This window comes from Pleurodeles waltl, chromosome 3_1 (genome assembly GCF_031143425.1).
Source record: "Pleurodeles waltl isolate 20211129_DDA chromosome 3_1, aPleWal1.hap1.20221129, whole genome shotgun sequence".
Lineage (NCBI taxonomy): Eukaryota > Metazoa > Chordata > Amphibia > Caudata > Salamandridae > Pleurodeles > Pleurodeles waltl.
This window is the reverse complement of record NC_090440.1, coordinates 299226509-299240859: the sequence shown is the minus strand read 5'-3', so window position 1 is coordinate 299240859 and position 14351 is coordinate 299226509.

Below are 14351 nucleotides of genomic sequence, written 5' to 3'. Positions count from 1 at the left end.
AGATGAATTAACTGGTTAATCTGTGGGTTTCCTTTTCTGCTGTGACATGGAAATTACATGTAATCTAATACAATCTTCCAACATTTTCATAAGAATCAAAAATGAGGTTAGACAAGATTTTTTTTGTAACTGACATGCAAAACAAACTGGTACTATTTGCGAACTGTGCAGTAGAATCAAAGTAGTAAGAGGAAGAATTCACATTTGTAAATGGATGCAATAATACTGCTAATCATTAGGCAGGAATTTTCATTAGTTGATAGACTGTTTAGAAATAGTAAATTCTGTTGCTTTCAAATGTTTGTTACATACTTGTGCTCTTGGTGACACATGCTGGATGTACGGTTTCATCTAATTGTGAACAACCATGCATAAGTGCAGATCCAGGCACTACGGGGTAGATTAGTCAGTGAGATTCATGGTGTGTGAATCTTAAATTCACCAATTAAAAAAGTAGTAGACTGCAGGGTGGATGGACATGACCAAAATGTGGAGTGGACGTTTCCCATAAGAAACAGGGTCAGTTCCAATTTGTATTAGATGGGCCACTAGGACTGATTGAGGGTTTGGAGAATAAGTCCTCCATTGCAACGATGATGGAGTACCTTGTCCGCCAAACTCAAGATCCACCCTACCGATTTTGAGACAGACGGACTGCAAGTTTTATGCCAATAAAGTAAAATTTACTCCATCAATATAAACCTTCTTCAGAAGGTGTAAAATCTCTGCCTCTGGCCTTACAGAGTAAGCACCATCAGGGGAAAAGCATCTGACCATTTACCCTATTTAGAGTAGATGGTCAGATGTTTTTTTTCAAGCTGTCTGCCACCGCAGGGTACATTCTAGCACTGAGGAGCAGTAAATGAAGAAAAGCTTCCACAGCATCACACCATGAGAAAGAACCCCATGATATGTGGGTCATAAGTTTTTTTTTTTTCTCTTATTATTTTTCAAAAACAAACTTCTGCTTTCCAATCTGTCCTGAGGAGGCCCAATATGTAGGGGGGGAAATGCATCAGCACTTCTTGGAGGAGCCAATCTGATCTTAAACCAGAGATAAAGTATTTTAAAGGGGCATATCCAGGTTTGAAACTCTGGAGGACAGTGTTTGTCCCATAAGTGATATCATCCCCAAGGACTACCTCCCAGAAGGACTGTATTAACAAAACAAGGACTCAGCTATATAGATATAAGTGGAAGACAATACAAATTTGTAACTAATGTGTCACACTATGGCCCTCATTACGACCCTGGCGGTCGGTGGTAATTTGGGGAAAGGTATTGCCAACAGGCTGGCGGTACCTTTTCCCAAATTATGACATTAGCAGTTTGGCTCAAGCCAAACCACCAATGTACCACTCCGTCCGCCAGGGTGGTAATGGGTGCTGGGCTGGAGACTTCAGTCTCCAGCCCGGCGGGCGTCACAATCTCACCCTCAGGATTATGACCCCGCCTCCCATCATGGTTTTCGTGGCAAGCGTACTGCCACAAAAACCATGTCGGTAGGCACTATCAGAGCCAAAGAATTCCTTCTCTGGCACTGATAGGGGTTTCCCCCGCCCCCCTACTCTGCCCCCACACATTTCAACACCCACAAGCGCACACACATACACACACGCATGCATACCCATATCCACCCACGCATGCACACATACATACCCACACACAGCAACACACACCAACATACTTTGCCGCACACATGCATTCACAACACAAAACATACACGTACACCCACAGTCAGACATTCACACACTCACTCAATGCAAATCACACCCACATGCACGCATTCATAAACAGACACCCCCATACAAGGACAGAACACTCCCCACCTCCCTCTCATGTCGGAGAACCCGACTTACCTGCTTGCATGGGGTCTTCCAGCTGTCAGCAGCAGCGTCCGTCAGCAAAACACTGTCAGGCCGTATCATTGCTCATGACAAGGTAGGCGGTGTGCTGGCGTGGCACTGCTGCTGACAGCAGCACCTCCTTAACGCCATCTGCCGCTATGACTGGCGGCGGTATTCCGCCAGCCTGGTGGCGGAATTCCGTTTAGGGTCATAATGTGGGTGGGTGGCTGGTAGCCAAAACAACAGTATGTTGGTGGCCGTCGCAGTGGCGGTAGGCGGCAGTTACCACCAGTGTCTTAATGAGGGCCTAAGTGTTGTTCATTGGTTTTGTTTTTTTGACAATTTTGGTGTGCCGTAACTGCTGAATGCTATGCTTATAATGTAAAAACACTTCTTAATATTGTATGTTACCACCACAATAAAATATATGTATGTATGAAAGAGATGGACCTGAGAATGTGGATTCTTAATTTCCTGAGATGTTTTTGGCAAAGATGTTTTTTCTATGTAATGTCTTTATTTTTCACCCGTGAGCAAATAATATATTCACCTACATGGCTTATGTTTGAGTCTTATTAGCTAATACTTTATATACAGATATATGCAACTGTGGACCACTTTTAGTGGGGTAATTTGGGCACACCCCTTAAGCTAACATATTAAGCCGCTATAAGCAGCACCTAAAATTAACCTGTGTAAATGAAATAAGCTGTGATTTAATGCCATTTTGAATGTCATGTTTCACACGGTTAAGGCGAAGAGGCCTGCATATCTCCTTTCCATTTGTTTTGCACATTATTGGGGTGATTACTACCCCGGCGGTCAGCAATAATTTGGTGGTAAGTACAGCCAAAAGGCTGGCAGTACTTACCGCCATATTATGACATTGGCGGGTTGACTAAAGCCAACCTGCCAATGTACTACTCCGACCGCTACGGCGGTAACAGCCGCTGTGCTGGAGATATCCATCTCCAGCCCGGCTGCCACCATTGTGCCACCTGCAGGATTATGACCCCGCCTACCGCCATGGTTTTCGTGCCGTTTGTAATGCCATGAAAACCATGGCGGTAGCCATATCACTGACAAGGAATTCCTTCCCTGTCACTGATAGGGGTCTCCCCACTTCCTCTCCACTTACCCCCCTACCTCTCCAAACCCCCCACCCCCTACATTAATGCCCCCTCTTCACACGCATACACACACCATTTCCCACGTGCTTACACGCATGCATAAATCCAATCACACACACATCCGCACACACTTCCAAACATACACGCAGACACTCATTCACATTTCACTAAATACATGCACTCACACGTCCATACATGCACCCACACATTCAGCACTCAAAACACACACGCATTCATGCACACACATACGTTCAACCCCACACACATAACACCCCCACCCCTGTCGGAGACTCAACTTACCTGGATCCAGGGGGTCCTCTGGCAGGGGAGGGGACGGGGCACTGCTACTGCCAGCAGCGCCCACCAGCAGAACACCACCAGGCCGTATTATTGGTCATAATACAGCTGGCAGCAATCTACTGGCGTGGTGATGCTGATGGTTGCAGCGCCACCTTACCGCCATCCACCAGCATGGCCACAGCCAGATTTCTGCCATTCTTGTGGCGGAAATCCGGCTGTGGTCATAATATGGCAGATGGCTGGTAGCCGTGGCGATGTTCTTTTGCCGGCCATCGCCGCGGCGGTAGCCGTTTTTTACAGCCAAATTTGTAATGAGGGCCAATGTGTTTGCCCACTGCAGATGCTGTTTTTTGCCCCAGATGACTTCTACTAGCTAAAATTGTTTAGTGTTATGTATTCAACAACTGGTAGTGAGGTTTTCATCGGAAGAAGATGCCAGGATGTGAGAGTGACTCATAGGAACCCAACAGTCTGTCCAGCATACACTTCAATGTCATAGCCACACAATGGGCCATTGTGTTTCTTGAGAAAGAGGGGCGATTACCTGCTCCCAGAGGTTGGAATGAAATGATTGGTTCCTGAGATTGAAAACAAGCTATACCTTTGCAAACTTCTGCCTTGTTTAATAATAATAGTGTGTATTCCTTAAACTAGTAAAGAAGATGCTTGAAGACTTTGAACTGAGAGATTATCATCTATGCTGATCTGCACTGCCCAAGTGCAAAAGACTTCTTGCCTATGCCTTCATATTCTCTTATCAGATAGCTTTACTTGATTTTCTAAGGCTGACACCTTACCTTATTTGCTGGACCAATTGCCTTTTCTGACCAATACTTCCTTTATTTAGATGAGGGGTTTCCTTTTTGGCACACAATTGTTGCATATTCTTTATTCTTTTTTTAGTTCCTGTTAATGTACTATTTTCCATAATCTTTAAATATTGACTTCTGGTCCATTGTAATAATGTTGCTTAAATCTGAATATTTAACAAATTATTGACCTTAATTTGAATACATTTGTTAGTAAATCATTTTGACCTACCACAATTGTTTTCTGTGTGTGAAGTCCCATTGATCTTTACTGTTTATGGGAAAGTATTTAAATGATTGCTCCTAGGTCTCTCACAACATTGATGAAAAAAGGTCCATGTGACCAGAGGCAGGGTTTGTATGACGATTACACCCACCATTTAAGAATTAAGAATCCCTGCTCCATCAATTGGTAGAACAGTGACGGTTCTGTCACTGGAGAGAAGGAGGTAGAAAAAGTCCGTAAAATTTAGACCTAATTGGACCTTGCCTCAGCCCAAATTGCCCATGCTCCAAAGATCCATGCCCCAACTTTAAAGACTGAATGGTTTGGCCATTTCAAAAGTATTTACAGTAGTAGTGGAGTGATTAGTAATAGGGTTGTGAGTCACCATTGTTTATGTTATGCTCGTGGTGTTTGTAGAAGTTGTGTTTTTTGTATTGTGGTGATGTGTATTGCTTTGTTGTGTAAATGTGCACAGAAAATCGTAAAGGAAGGTGAACTGATGTGAGAAGAGCATCAGAGAGTGCAGTTTAATTGGTGTGGAGTGTCATACTGGGGTTGGCTGCTGCATTGTCAGGTGTTGTGTTTTGATAGGTCTAGAGAGAAAGAAATGCACTGGGTGTTGATGCAAGTGTTGATGTGTACTGAATTAAGATATAGACTAAAATGCTGCACATTTAAATTGATATTTGTACCATTTTCATTGATAAACTGTTGTAATCCTTCAGTGTTTCAGAGTCATTAGAGGTTTGATTAGGGTGATGTGCAAGGTCCTGTCCTGATGAGACTTGGTTACCTTTCTGGGTTGAAAGACAATTGATGCATTTAACAAATGTAAACAACGAGCAGACTTGATAGGGCTACTGAACTATGATTTAACCCCTTCTGTGCCCAGGACGTAATGGTTACGTCCTGAGGCACAGTGCTGCTGTGCCCAGGACGTAACCATTACATCCTGTGCACAGAGCCCAGAGGGAGCGCTAGTACTCCCTCTGTGGGGTTCCCCCCCACCCCCCAAGTCAGGGATGGAAGGGGAAGCCCTTCCCCTCCCACCCCTGACCCCCCCAACCCCCCCTGTGATATCAGCGCGCTTAGTCACAGGGTCTCCCCCATCGCGCTGGAAGCAGAGCGTCCAGCGCGATTGAAAGAGAAATGCTTTGCATTTCTCTTTCAATCCCATGGGGGAGGCCCCGAGAGGCTTCAAAGGGAAGGAAATGTATTTCCTTCCCTTTGAAGTCTCTCACAGGGTTTCAAAAGCCGTATTGCTTGCAATCCGGCTTTTGAAACCCCACTAGACACCAGAGATTTTTTTTTTTTTCATGAAACTGTCAAAAGGGGGCATTTATTTAGGAAGGCCTTTTCTGCCTCCCCTGGGGGCAGATTGGCCTATTACTAGGCCGATCTGCCCCCAGGGGGGGCAGAAACCTCTAGGCACCAGGGAGCTTTTTTTTTTTTTTTTTTTTGTGATGTTTTCTTTTTTTTTATGTGGGGAGCGATCCCTTAGGCAAGGGTCGCTCCCCTTTGGGGCAATATATATTTAGGCCATTTCTGCCCCCCTTGGGGGCAGATTGGCCTATTTTGATGAGGCCAATCTGCCCCCAAGGGGGGCAGAAACCATTAGACACCAGGGAGGTTTTTTTTTTGCGCGAATTTCACGCAACGGGAGCGACCCCTTGGGCAAGGGTCGCTCCCAGGGGGGGCATTTTTTTGGGAAGGCCTTTTCTGCCACCCCTGGGGGCAGATCAGCCTATTATTAGGCCGATCTGCGACCGGGGGGGGGGGGGCAGAAACCTCTAGGCGCCAGGGCAATTTTTTTTTGTGTGTTATTTTTTTTTTGTATGTTTGTTTTTTTAGAGATGGGGAGCGACCCATCAGGCAAGGGTCGCTCCCCTGGGAGGCAAACTGTATGTAGACCATTTCTGCCCCCCTTGGGGGCAGATTGGTCGATTTTAGGTCAATCTGCCCCAAGGGGGCAGAAACCACTAGGCACCGGGGATTTGTTTTTTGGCTCCAATGTCACGCAGGGGGAGCGACCCCGTAGGCAAGGGTCGCTCCTGGGCAGGGGGGGTTTGGGGGGGTGGGGGGTCAAATTTATTTTAGGTTATTTCCCCCCCCTGGGGCCGGCTGAGCTAGAGGCCAATATCCACAGGTAGGCACGTTGCAAAAAACACCTCTGTTTTCTGTGAAAAAATATGTTGTGTCCACGTTGTGTTTTGGGCCATTTCCTTTCGTGGGCGCTAGGCCTACCCACACAAGTGAGGTACCATTTTTATCGAGAGACTTAGGGGAACGCTGGGTGGAAGGAAATTTGTGGCTCCTCCCAGATTCCAGAACTTTCTGTCACCGAAATGAGAGGAAAAAGTGTTTTTTGGCCAAATTTTGATGTTTGCAAAGGATTCTGGGTAACAGAACCTGGTCAGAGCCCCGCAAATCACTCCATCCTGGATTCCCCTAGGTCTCTAGTTTTCAAAAATGCGCTGGTTTGCTAGGTTTCCCCAGGTGCCGGCTGAGCTAGAGGCCAAAATCCACAGGTAGGCACTGTTTTCTATGAAAAAATGTGATGTGTCCACGTTGTGTTTTGGGCCATTTCCTGTCGCGAGCGCTAGGCCTAACCACACAAGTGAGGTATCATTTTTATCGGGAGACTCGGGGGAACACTGGGTGGAAGGAAATTTGTGGCTCCTCTCAGATTCCAGAACTTTCTGCCACAGAAATGTGAGGAACATGTGTTTTTTTAGCCACATTTTGAGGTTTGCAAAGGGTTCTGGGTAACAGAACCTGGTCCGAGCCACACAAGTCACCCCATCTTGGATTCCCCTAGGTCTCTAGTTTTCAGAAATGCACAGGTTTGGTAGGTTTCCCTAGGTGGCGGCTGAGCTAAAGGCCAAAATCTACAGGTAGGCACTTTGCAAAAAATACCTAAGTTTTCCTTCAAAAATTTGGATGTGTCCACGTTGCGCTTTGGGGCGTTTCCTGTCGCGGGCGCTAGGCCTACCCACACAAGTGAGGTATCATTTTTATCGAGAGACGTGGGGGAACGCTGGGTGGAAGGAAATTTGTGGCTCCTCTCAGATTCCAGAACTTTATGCCACAGAAATGTGAGGAACATGTATTTTTTTAGCCAAATTTTAAGGTTTGCAAAGGATTCTGGGTGACAGAACCTGGTCCGAGCCACACAAGTCACCCCATCTTGGATTTCCCTAGGTCTCTAGTTTTCAGAAATGCACAGGTTTGGTAGGTTTCCCTAGGTGGCGGCTGAGCTACAGGCCAAAATCTACATGTAGGCACTTTGCAAAAAACACCTCTGTTTTCTGTGATGTGTCCACGTTGTGTTTTGGGGCATATCCTGTTGCGGGCGCTAGGCCTACCCACACAAGTGAGGTATCATTTTTATCGGGAGACTTGGGGGAACATAGAATAGCAAAACAAGTGTTATTGCCCCTTGTATTTCTCTACATTGTTCCCTTCCAAATGTAAGACAGTGTGTAAAAAAGACGTCTATTTGAGAAATGCCCTGTAATTCACATGCTAGTATGGGCACCCCGGAATTCAGAGATGTGCAAATAACCACTGCTTCTCAACACCTTATCTTGTGCCCATTTTGGAAATACAAAGGTTTTCTTGATAGCTATTTTTTACTCTTTTTATTTCAGCAAATGAATTGCTGTATACCCGCCATAGAATGAAAACCCACTGCAGGGTGCAGGTCATTTATTGGCTCTGCGTACTTAGAGTTCTTGATGAACCTACAAGCCCTATATATCCCCGCAACCAGAAGAGTCCAGCAGACGTAACAGTATATTGCTTTTGAAAATCTGACATTGCAGGAAAAAGTTACAGAGTAAAACGTAGAGAAAAATTGATGTTTTTTTCACCTCAATTTGAATATTTTTCTTTTTCAGTTGTTATTTTCTGTAGGAAACCCTTGTAGGATCTACACAAATTACCCCTTGCTGAATTCAGAATTTTGTCTACTTTTCAGAAATGTTGCGGTTTCTGGGATCCAGCGTTGGTTTCATGCCCATTTCTGTCAGTGACTGGAAGGAGGCTGAAAGCACAAAAAATCGTAAAAATGGGGTATGTCCCAGTAAAATGCCAAAATTGTGTTGAAAAATTGGGTTTTCTGATTCAAGTCTGCCTGTTCCTGAAAGCTGGGAAGCTGGTGATTTTAGCACTGCAAACCCTTTGTTGATGCCCTTTTCAGGGAAAAAACCACAAGCCGCCTTCTGCAGCCCATTTTTCCCATTTTTTTGAAAAAAACGAAATTTTCACTGTTTGTTGGCTAATTTCTTGGCCTCCTTCTGGGGAACCCACAAAGTTTGGGTATCTTTAGAATCCCTAGGATGTTGGGGAAAAAGGACGCAAATTTGGCGTGGGTAGCTTATGTGAACAAAAAGTTATGAGGGCCTAAGCGCGAACTGCTCCAAATAGCCAAAAAAAGGCTCGGCACAGGAGGGGGAAAAGGCCTGGCAGCGAAGGGGTTAACAATCCATGTTGTTTGTTTAATGAAAGACACATATTTTTCATTATATGTTATTTTGTTCTTAGTTCACTGGGGTCACTGTGCACATGTTTTTATAAATAATCATATGATCAAAATTCTTCCTGTCATTACCCTTGTAGAAAAAACTTTATAAAAGACTGTTATAATCATTATGGTGGTCTGGCATTTGAAGGCATAGTGATAGCATCAGATGCAGATGGTTATTTAACCACTTAGCTATCCTTTATTGTTGTTTAGAACGATACCCACAAGTGCCACTGTTTAGTGCTCACATTTAGGGCCTAATTATCACCAGGGTCACAGTCGGACCACGGCCATTGTGGTGGTCCGACCGTGACATTATGACCATGGTGAATATGCCATGGTTGGACCACCGGCACCGTCAGGTTGCCACCAGGCGACAGCCTGGCCGTCTCAGCGGTTGTGATCCACCAGGGCAGCACTGCTTGCAGCACTGACTTGGGGATTACAAGTTCCCTTTCCGCCAGCCCTTGCATGGCGGTAGCCCCCCCATGCAAAGGCTGGTGGAAAGGAGGTAACGTGGGCCCCATGGGGTCCCCTGCACCATCCATGCACTTGGCATGGCAGTGTAGGGGCCCCCATGGGCAGCCCGTCGCGCTTTCCATGCCCAAATTACAGGCAGTGGAAACTGCGACAGATTCCGCTGCACCTGCCGCACCACCACATTGGTGCCAGCTTGAGCTGGCGTCAATTTTAAGGGCCTCCGACACCCACCAAACTCGTAATAGGGGCCACAATGTCCAGGCCTCATGGGTTTATGGGTAGTTTGTGTTGTGGAGTATGTGGTTTATAGAGAGTTTGCATTTTAATGCCTTGTCAATCTGGGTCACATGACTGGATCTTGTTCACGGTTGAGCTTTGTGTACTCCTATTAAAAAGCTACCCAAAATAGGGAGTTTAGGTATGCCTGGATGGGCCAATACAGGCATGGTGGGAGGGTGTAGCTGGGTGCAGCCCAACTTACACTTGAATAGGCTGTATCCTATCTCCACACAAAGGTTTGTAAACCCCCTGTAGTTAGTCTGCAGCCAGGGCCAGGAAGGCAGGTCACCTGTGCTCTTCAAAGGCCCACCTCTAGAACCTCTCCTTACTTCATAGGCACAACTGGGTTTAAATAATGAGCCTCAGACACCACTTCTTTGATACACTTTCTGGACCTGTGGATAATCTGCTAGGAAAGAGAACTGCTGTGCAGCTGAAAGGGCTGCTGTTCTGAAGGACTGCTGCCTGCTGTGGTGACCTGTTGCCTGCTGCCTTCTTACCTGGATGAGAAAGATTGGACCTACATCTCATGGGTCCAGAACCCAAGTGTGACTCGAAGGGCTAGTTGACCGACCTCCTGACCTGAAGCCTAAGGGACATAACAGGCTTCCACCAACCTTGCACCTGCACCTGGACTCTGTCATCCATGGGTCTACTCTGCCAAGTAGTGATGTCCAGACCTGGACCCTTGGAAGTGAGCTTAAGGTGCTCTGCAAGTCTCTGTGGATGCAGCAGAACCGACACATCCCTTCTGCTGCATGGCAAAACCCAGAGCAGAACCAGCTTTTCATCACTGCTGTGTCAATAAGACCCATGGCAAAGACATGCATCTCGGAACCGACACATTGATTTGACAGCGCAATATATCTTCATAACAGATCCCACCAATGCTCCGCAAACCAGAATTAAAATACTTTGTTCAGAGGGCCCAACTGGGCCCCACAAGCCAGCTGGTGCTCCATCACAGTCGGCCTGAACTTGTGACTTTGTCTTGGTCTGGCACGACAAGATAACCACACCTGGCACTTTGTGCTTTTTGGTGCTATTCTCACTTAAATGTTTAAAATTGCATATCTCTGGTTCTACTGATTGAAGTTTTGTAATTTTGGTCTTGTTTTATTTATTAAAAATAACTCTGTTTTTCTAATTTGGTGTTGGATCCTTTGTGTGTGGTGTATGTCACTTTATTACCATTTGAAGTGTTGCACAAATACTTTATACATTTCCTCTAAGTTTAGCCTGACTGCTCTGTGTCAATTAACCAAAGGACTGCGCACAGGTTAATGTGTGTTTGCCTTATTCCTCACCCTGACAAGGATTGTGGTTCCTGCTTGACCAGGACCCACCATCCAGTCAATCATCAACCCAATTTCTTACACTACCCAAACTTAGAATGTCCCAGTCCAGAGAATGCAAAACCCAAATCAGTCATAAGCCCTAGTGATGCAAGTCCCACAAGCACTGATGGTCTTGCTTAACATGACCAACCATAGATTCAATGTGAATCAAGTGCTAAGAGAAAACCCAAATCCTTTTCAGAATCAGAACCCATTTCAAAAGTACCTCATGTCTGAAAATGAGAGGTTCAAATATGATCAATCATAGTGATGGTGCCTGAGGGGGGAGTAAGATTGCATACCTTATGCTGTCTTGATGGTAGACCAGAGTGTTCCAATCATAGAAATTGAGGTGAATTGCCACTAAGTGTAATTTTTGCTCGACACTGCTGTCACTTGTTCCACTGTTAGAATAGCGGTCCCTGGTCTACCCATCTTGGGAAAGAAGATCCATGTTTTAGGTGTCAAAAATAAACAAATAAATAACCCTGCATCAAAGAAAGTCCCTGTTAAATTGGCTAATTTGAAAAAGAATGCCAATTCATTCATGTGATTTGAATCTAGTAAGCCTGTTAGGGAGAAGTCTTTTGTGGAAGTTTTATTGCAGTATTTACTGCACATGGGACGGTGATGAGTTTTAAATGCATGAAGTTTTATTTTAAATGGCCAGACAGGGGACAGCGGTTGGACTGTTCCATTTGAGAACGGTGGAGGACTTACCTCCTGATTTGAGAGGTACATTGAAACCTGAAGTGTAGAATTCTCATGGAATTACATCAAACTTATAAAACGTGTAGTTACTGTCTAAATAACAATAAAAAATAATAATAAGTAGCAAAAAACACTACTATAAAATATCACCCCAGACAGATGTTGGAATTACAATAGTGATTGACTCAATGATTCAACAGTGGATTTTGAAAGAGATAGTAGGAAGCCCATGTAATTCACCAATTATGGGATGGCAGAAGCCAAATAGCCAGTTAGGGATCTAAGAACATTTAATAATATTGTTGTTCTGTGTTGTCCCATGGTACTGAATCTTAATTAACATACTTAAAATGCTTCAGATATTTCAGATACCCTGTAATCACAAGTGGCTCAAAGAGGTTGATTTGTGTCAAACATTTTTCTCTGTCCTCTTACATGAGGAAAGCCACTCCCTTTTCTCATTTAAATTCCAGGAAAACGTTCTGGACTGGTGCTGATTCCCACAGGGGTATACCGAAAGCCTTTCAAATTTCAATTGTATTTTGAAGAAAAATCTTAAGTCTTTACAAGTGTCCTGTAACTCTGTTCTATTTCGGTACATTGATGACCTGTTAGTGGCATCAATTACATAGGAACCCTGTAACCATAATAGGATTGGCCTGTTAAATTGTTTGGATGAGAGAGGACACAAAGTGTTCATGATCAAATTGCATTTCTATCAAAAGAGGTCCTGTACCTAGGACATCACATTGAGAAAGAAGCAAGGAGGAAGAGAGAAGTACTACCCTCCTGAAAATGAATCCACTTAAAAATGCAGAGACAAGTCAGAATGTTTCTGGGAATGGTGGGCTACTGTGGACAGTGGTTAGTCGACTTTTCCCTAATGGCCAAATCTTTATTGAGGCTGACACACAAAGATGTGCCTGATCCATCTCCATCGGGAAACGATTGCTTTAAAATGTTACTAGAGCTGAGAGAAAGTCTCAATTTTAGTACAATGTAAATGTAAAATGTTTACTCTGTTTTACAGTTGGAGGGAAGGCTGCTCTCTCTCAGTGCTTAGATGGAGACTCTTGAATACCTCTGGCATACTTCTCGACCAACCTTAACCCTGTTGCCACAGGACTACCTGGCTACCTTAGAGCGGTTGCAGCAGATGGTGTCAATATTGACAGAAGCAAAAGTATAGTAATGGGACATCCTCTTACAGTGATGGTCCTGCTCTTTGTTAAGATTTGCTTACACTTACAAAAACACAGTACTTGACTAATAGCAGGCTCCCAAAGAATGAGCAATCGATTTTGGCTGCTAAAAATGTTACTACGAAGAGGTGACAGGCCCTTAACCCAGCTACACTATTACCATTGCCTGAAAATGAAGTTGACACGGTGCAGGTTAAGCATGACTGTCTCAATGTCACATTTCCTGTGCACCACACCAAGACCTGCTATTATGGATGAACCACTTGTTGAGCAAGTCTATGTGATGTTTGTTGATGGCTCATTTTTAAGAGATAAATAACATTTCAGAGAACTGTGGGTAGCTTATGCTGTTTGCACAGTTCATGAAGTGGTGGCCGCTTCATGGCTCCAAGTTGTCATCTCTTCCCAAGTAGCAGAACTGGTCGCTATTACCAGAGCTTGTTATCTTTCAGACCAACTGAGGGTGACAATAGTTACTGACAGTCAATATGTCTTTGGTTTGGTCCATAACTTTGGACAGTCGTGGTCACAGGGAGGTTTCATTACTTTATCTGGATCTCCCATTCAAAATGGGGAATATGTGATTTACTTGTTAGAAGCTTTCCATTTGCCCCAAACAGTTGCTGTAGTTAAATGCATAGCCCACAAGAATGGAAATGATTATGCCCCATTTGGCATTAGATATGCATACGAAGTTGCTCAGTGTTGTGCCACTGTGGCTTATGCATTTCACAGGGAGTATACAAAATAATTTGATGAGGGCACCAATTTTGCTAAGCTGTTGAATGTGACTGGTACTTGGGAGGAAGTTAAGAGATTGCAGGAGAAAGTGTCGGAAGACAAACAACAACAATGCGTCAGAGCAGAATGTATCAAGAATGCAAAATAGATCTGACTCTCTGCTGATGGAAGAACTGTGTTGCCTGATAGTTTGTTGTTCCAAGTGACTAGACATTTTTATGTCTCTGCACACATAAGGAGATATGCTGTGAAATGGTCATAAAACAACTGTCCCAACCCCTGATTTAGAGTCATGGGTGAGAAATGTTGCCATAGATGTGTCACTTGCCAGCAAATTAATGTAGGAAGAAGGACATCAGTAATCATGAGTCACACAGGCAAGACAGGAGTACACTTTAACAGAATGCATGTGGATTTTATCAAGATGCCTGTCTGTAACAGGTTGAGGTATGTCCTGGCAGCAGAGTGCATTTTCTCGCAATGGGTAGAAGCCTACACAACACAGAGAAATGACAGTCTCACTGTAGCCAAACTGCTGTTGTGGGAACTCCTATCATGGTTCAGATTTCTGGTTTCTCTAAGGGTCAAACCAAGGGATGTGGCACATGGTGGCACTGCAAGTGCTATGATTTGCTGACCTGTGCCACCAGGAAAGGGTAGAAATGTGCTGTATCTGCAAGATATGGTGCATTACTGTCCTCTCCCCATGTGCTGCTGCACAAATTGCTGCCATGCACCAAACCAGGCACCCTTGCACCATGGTG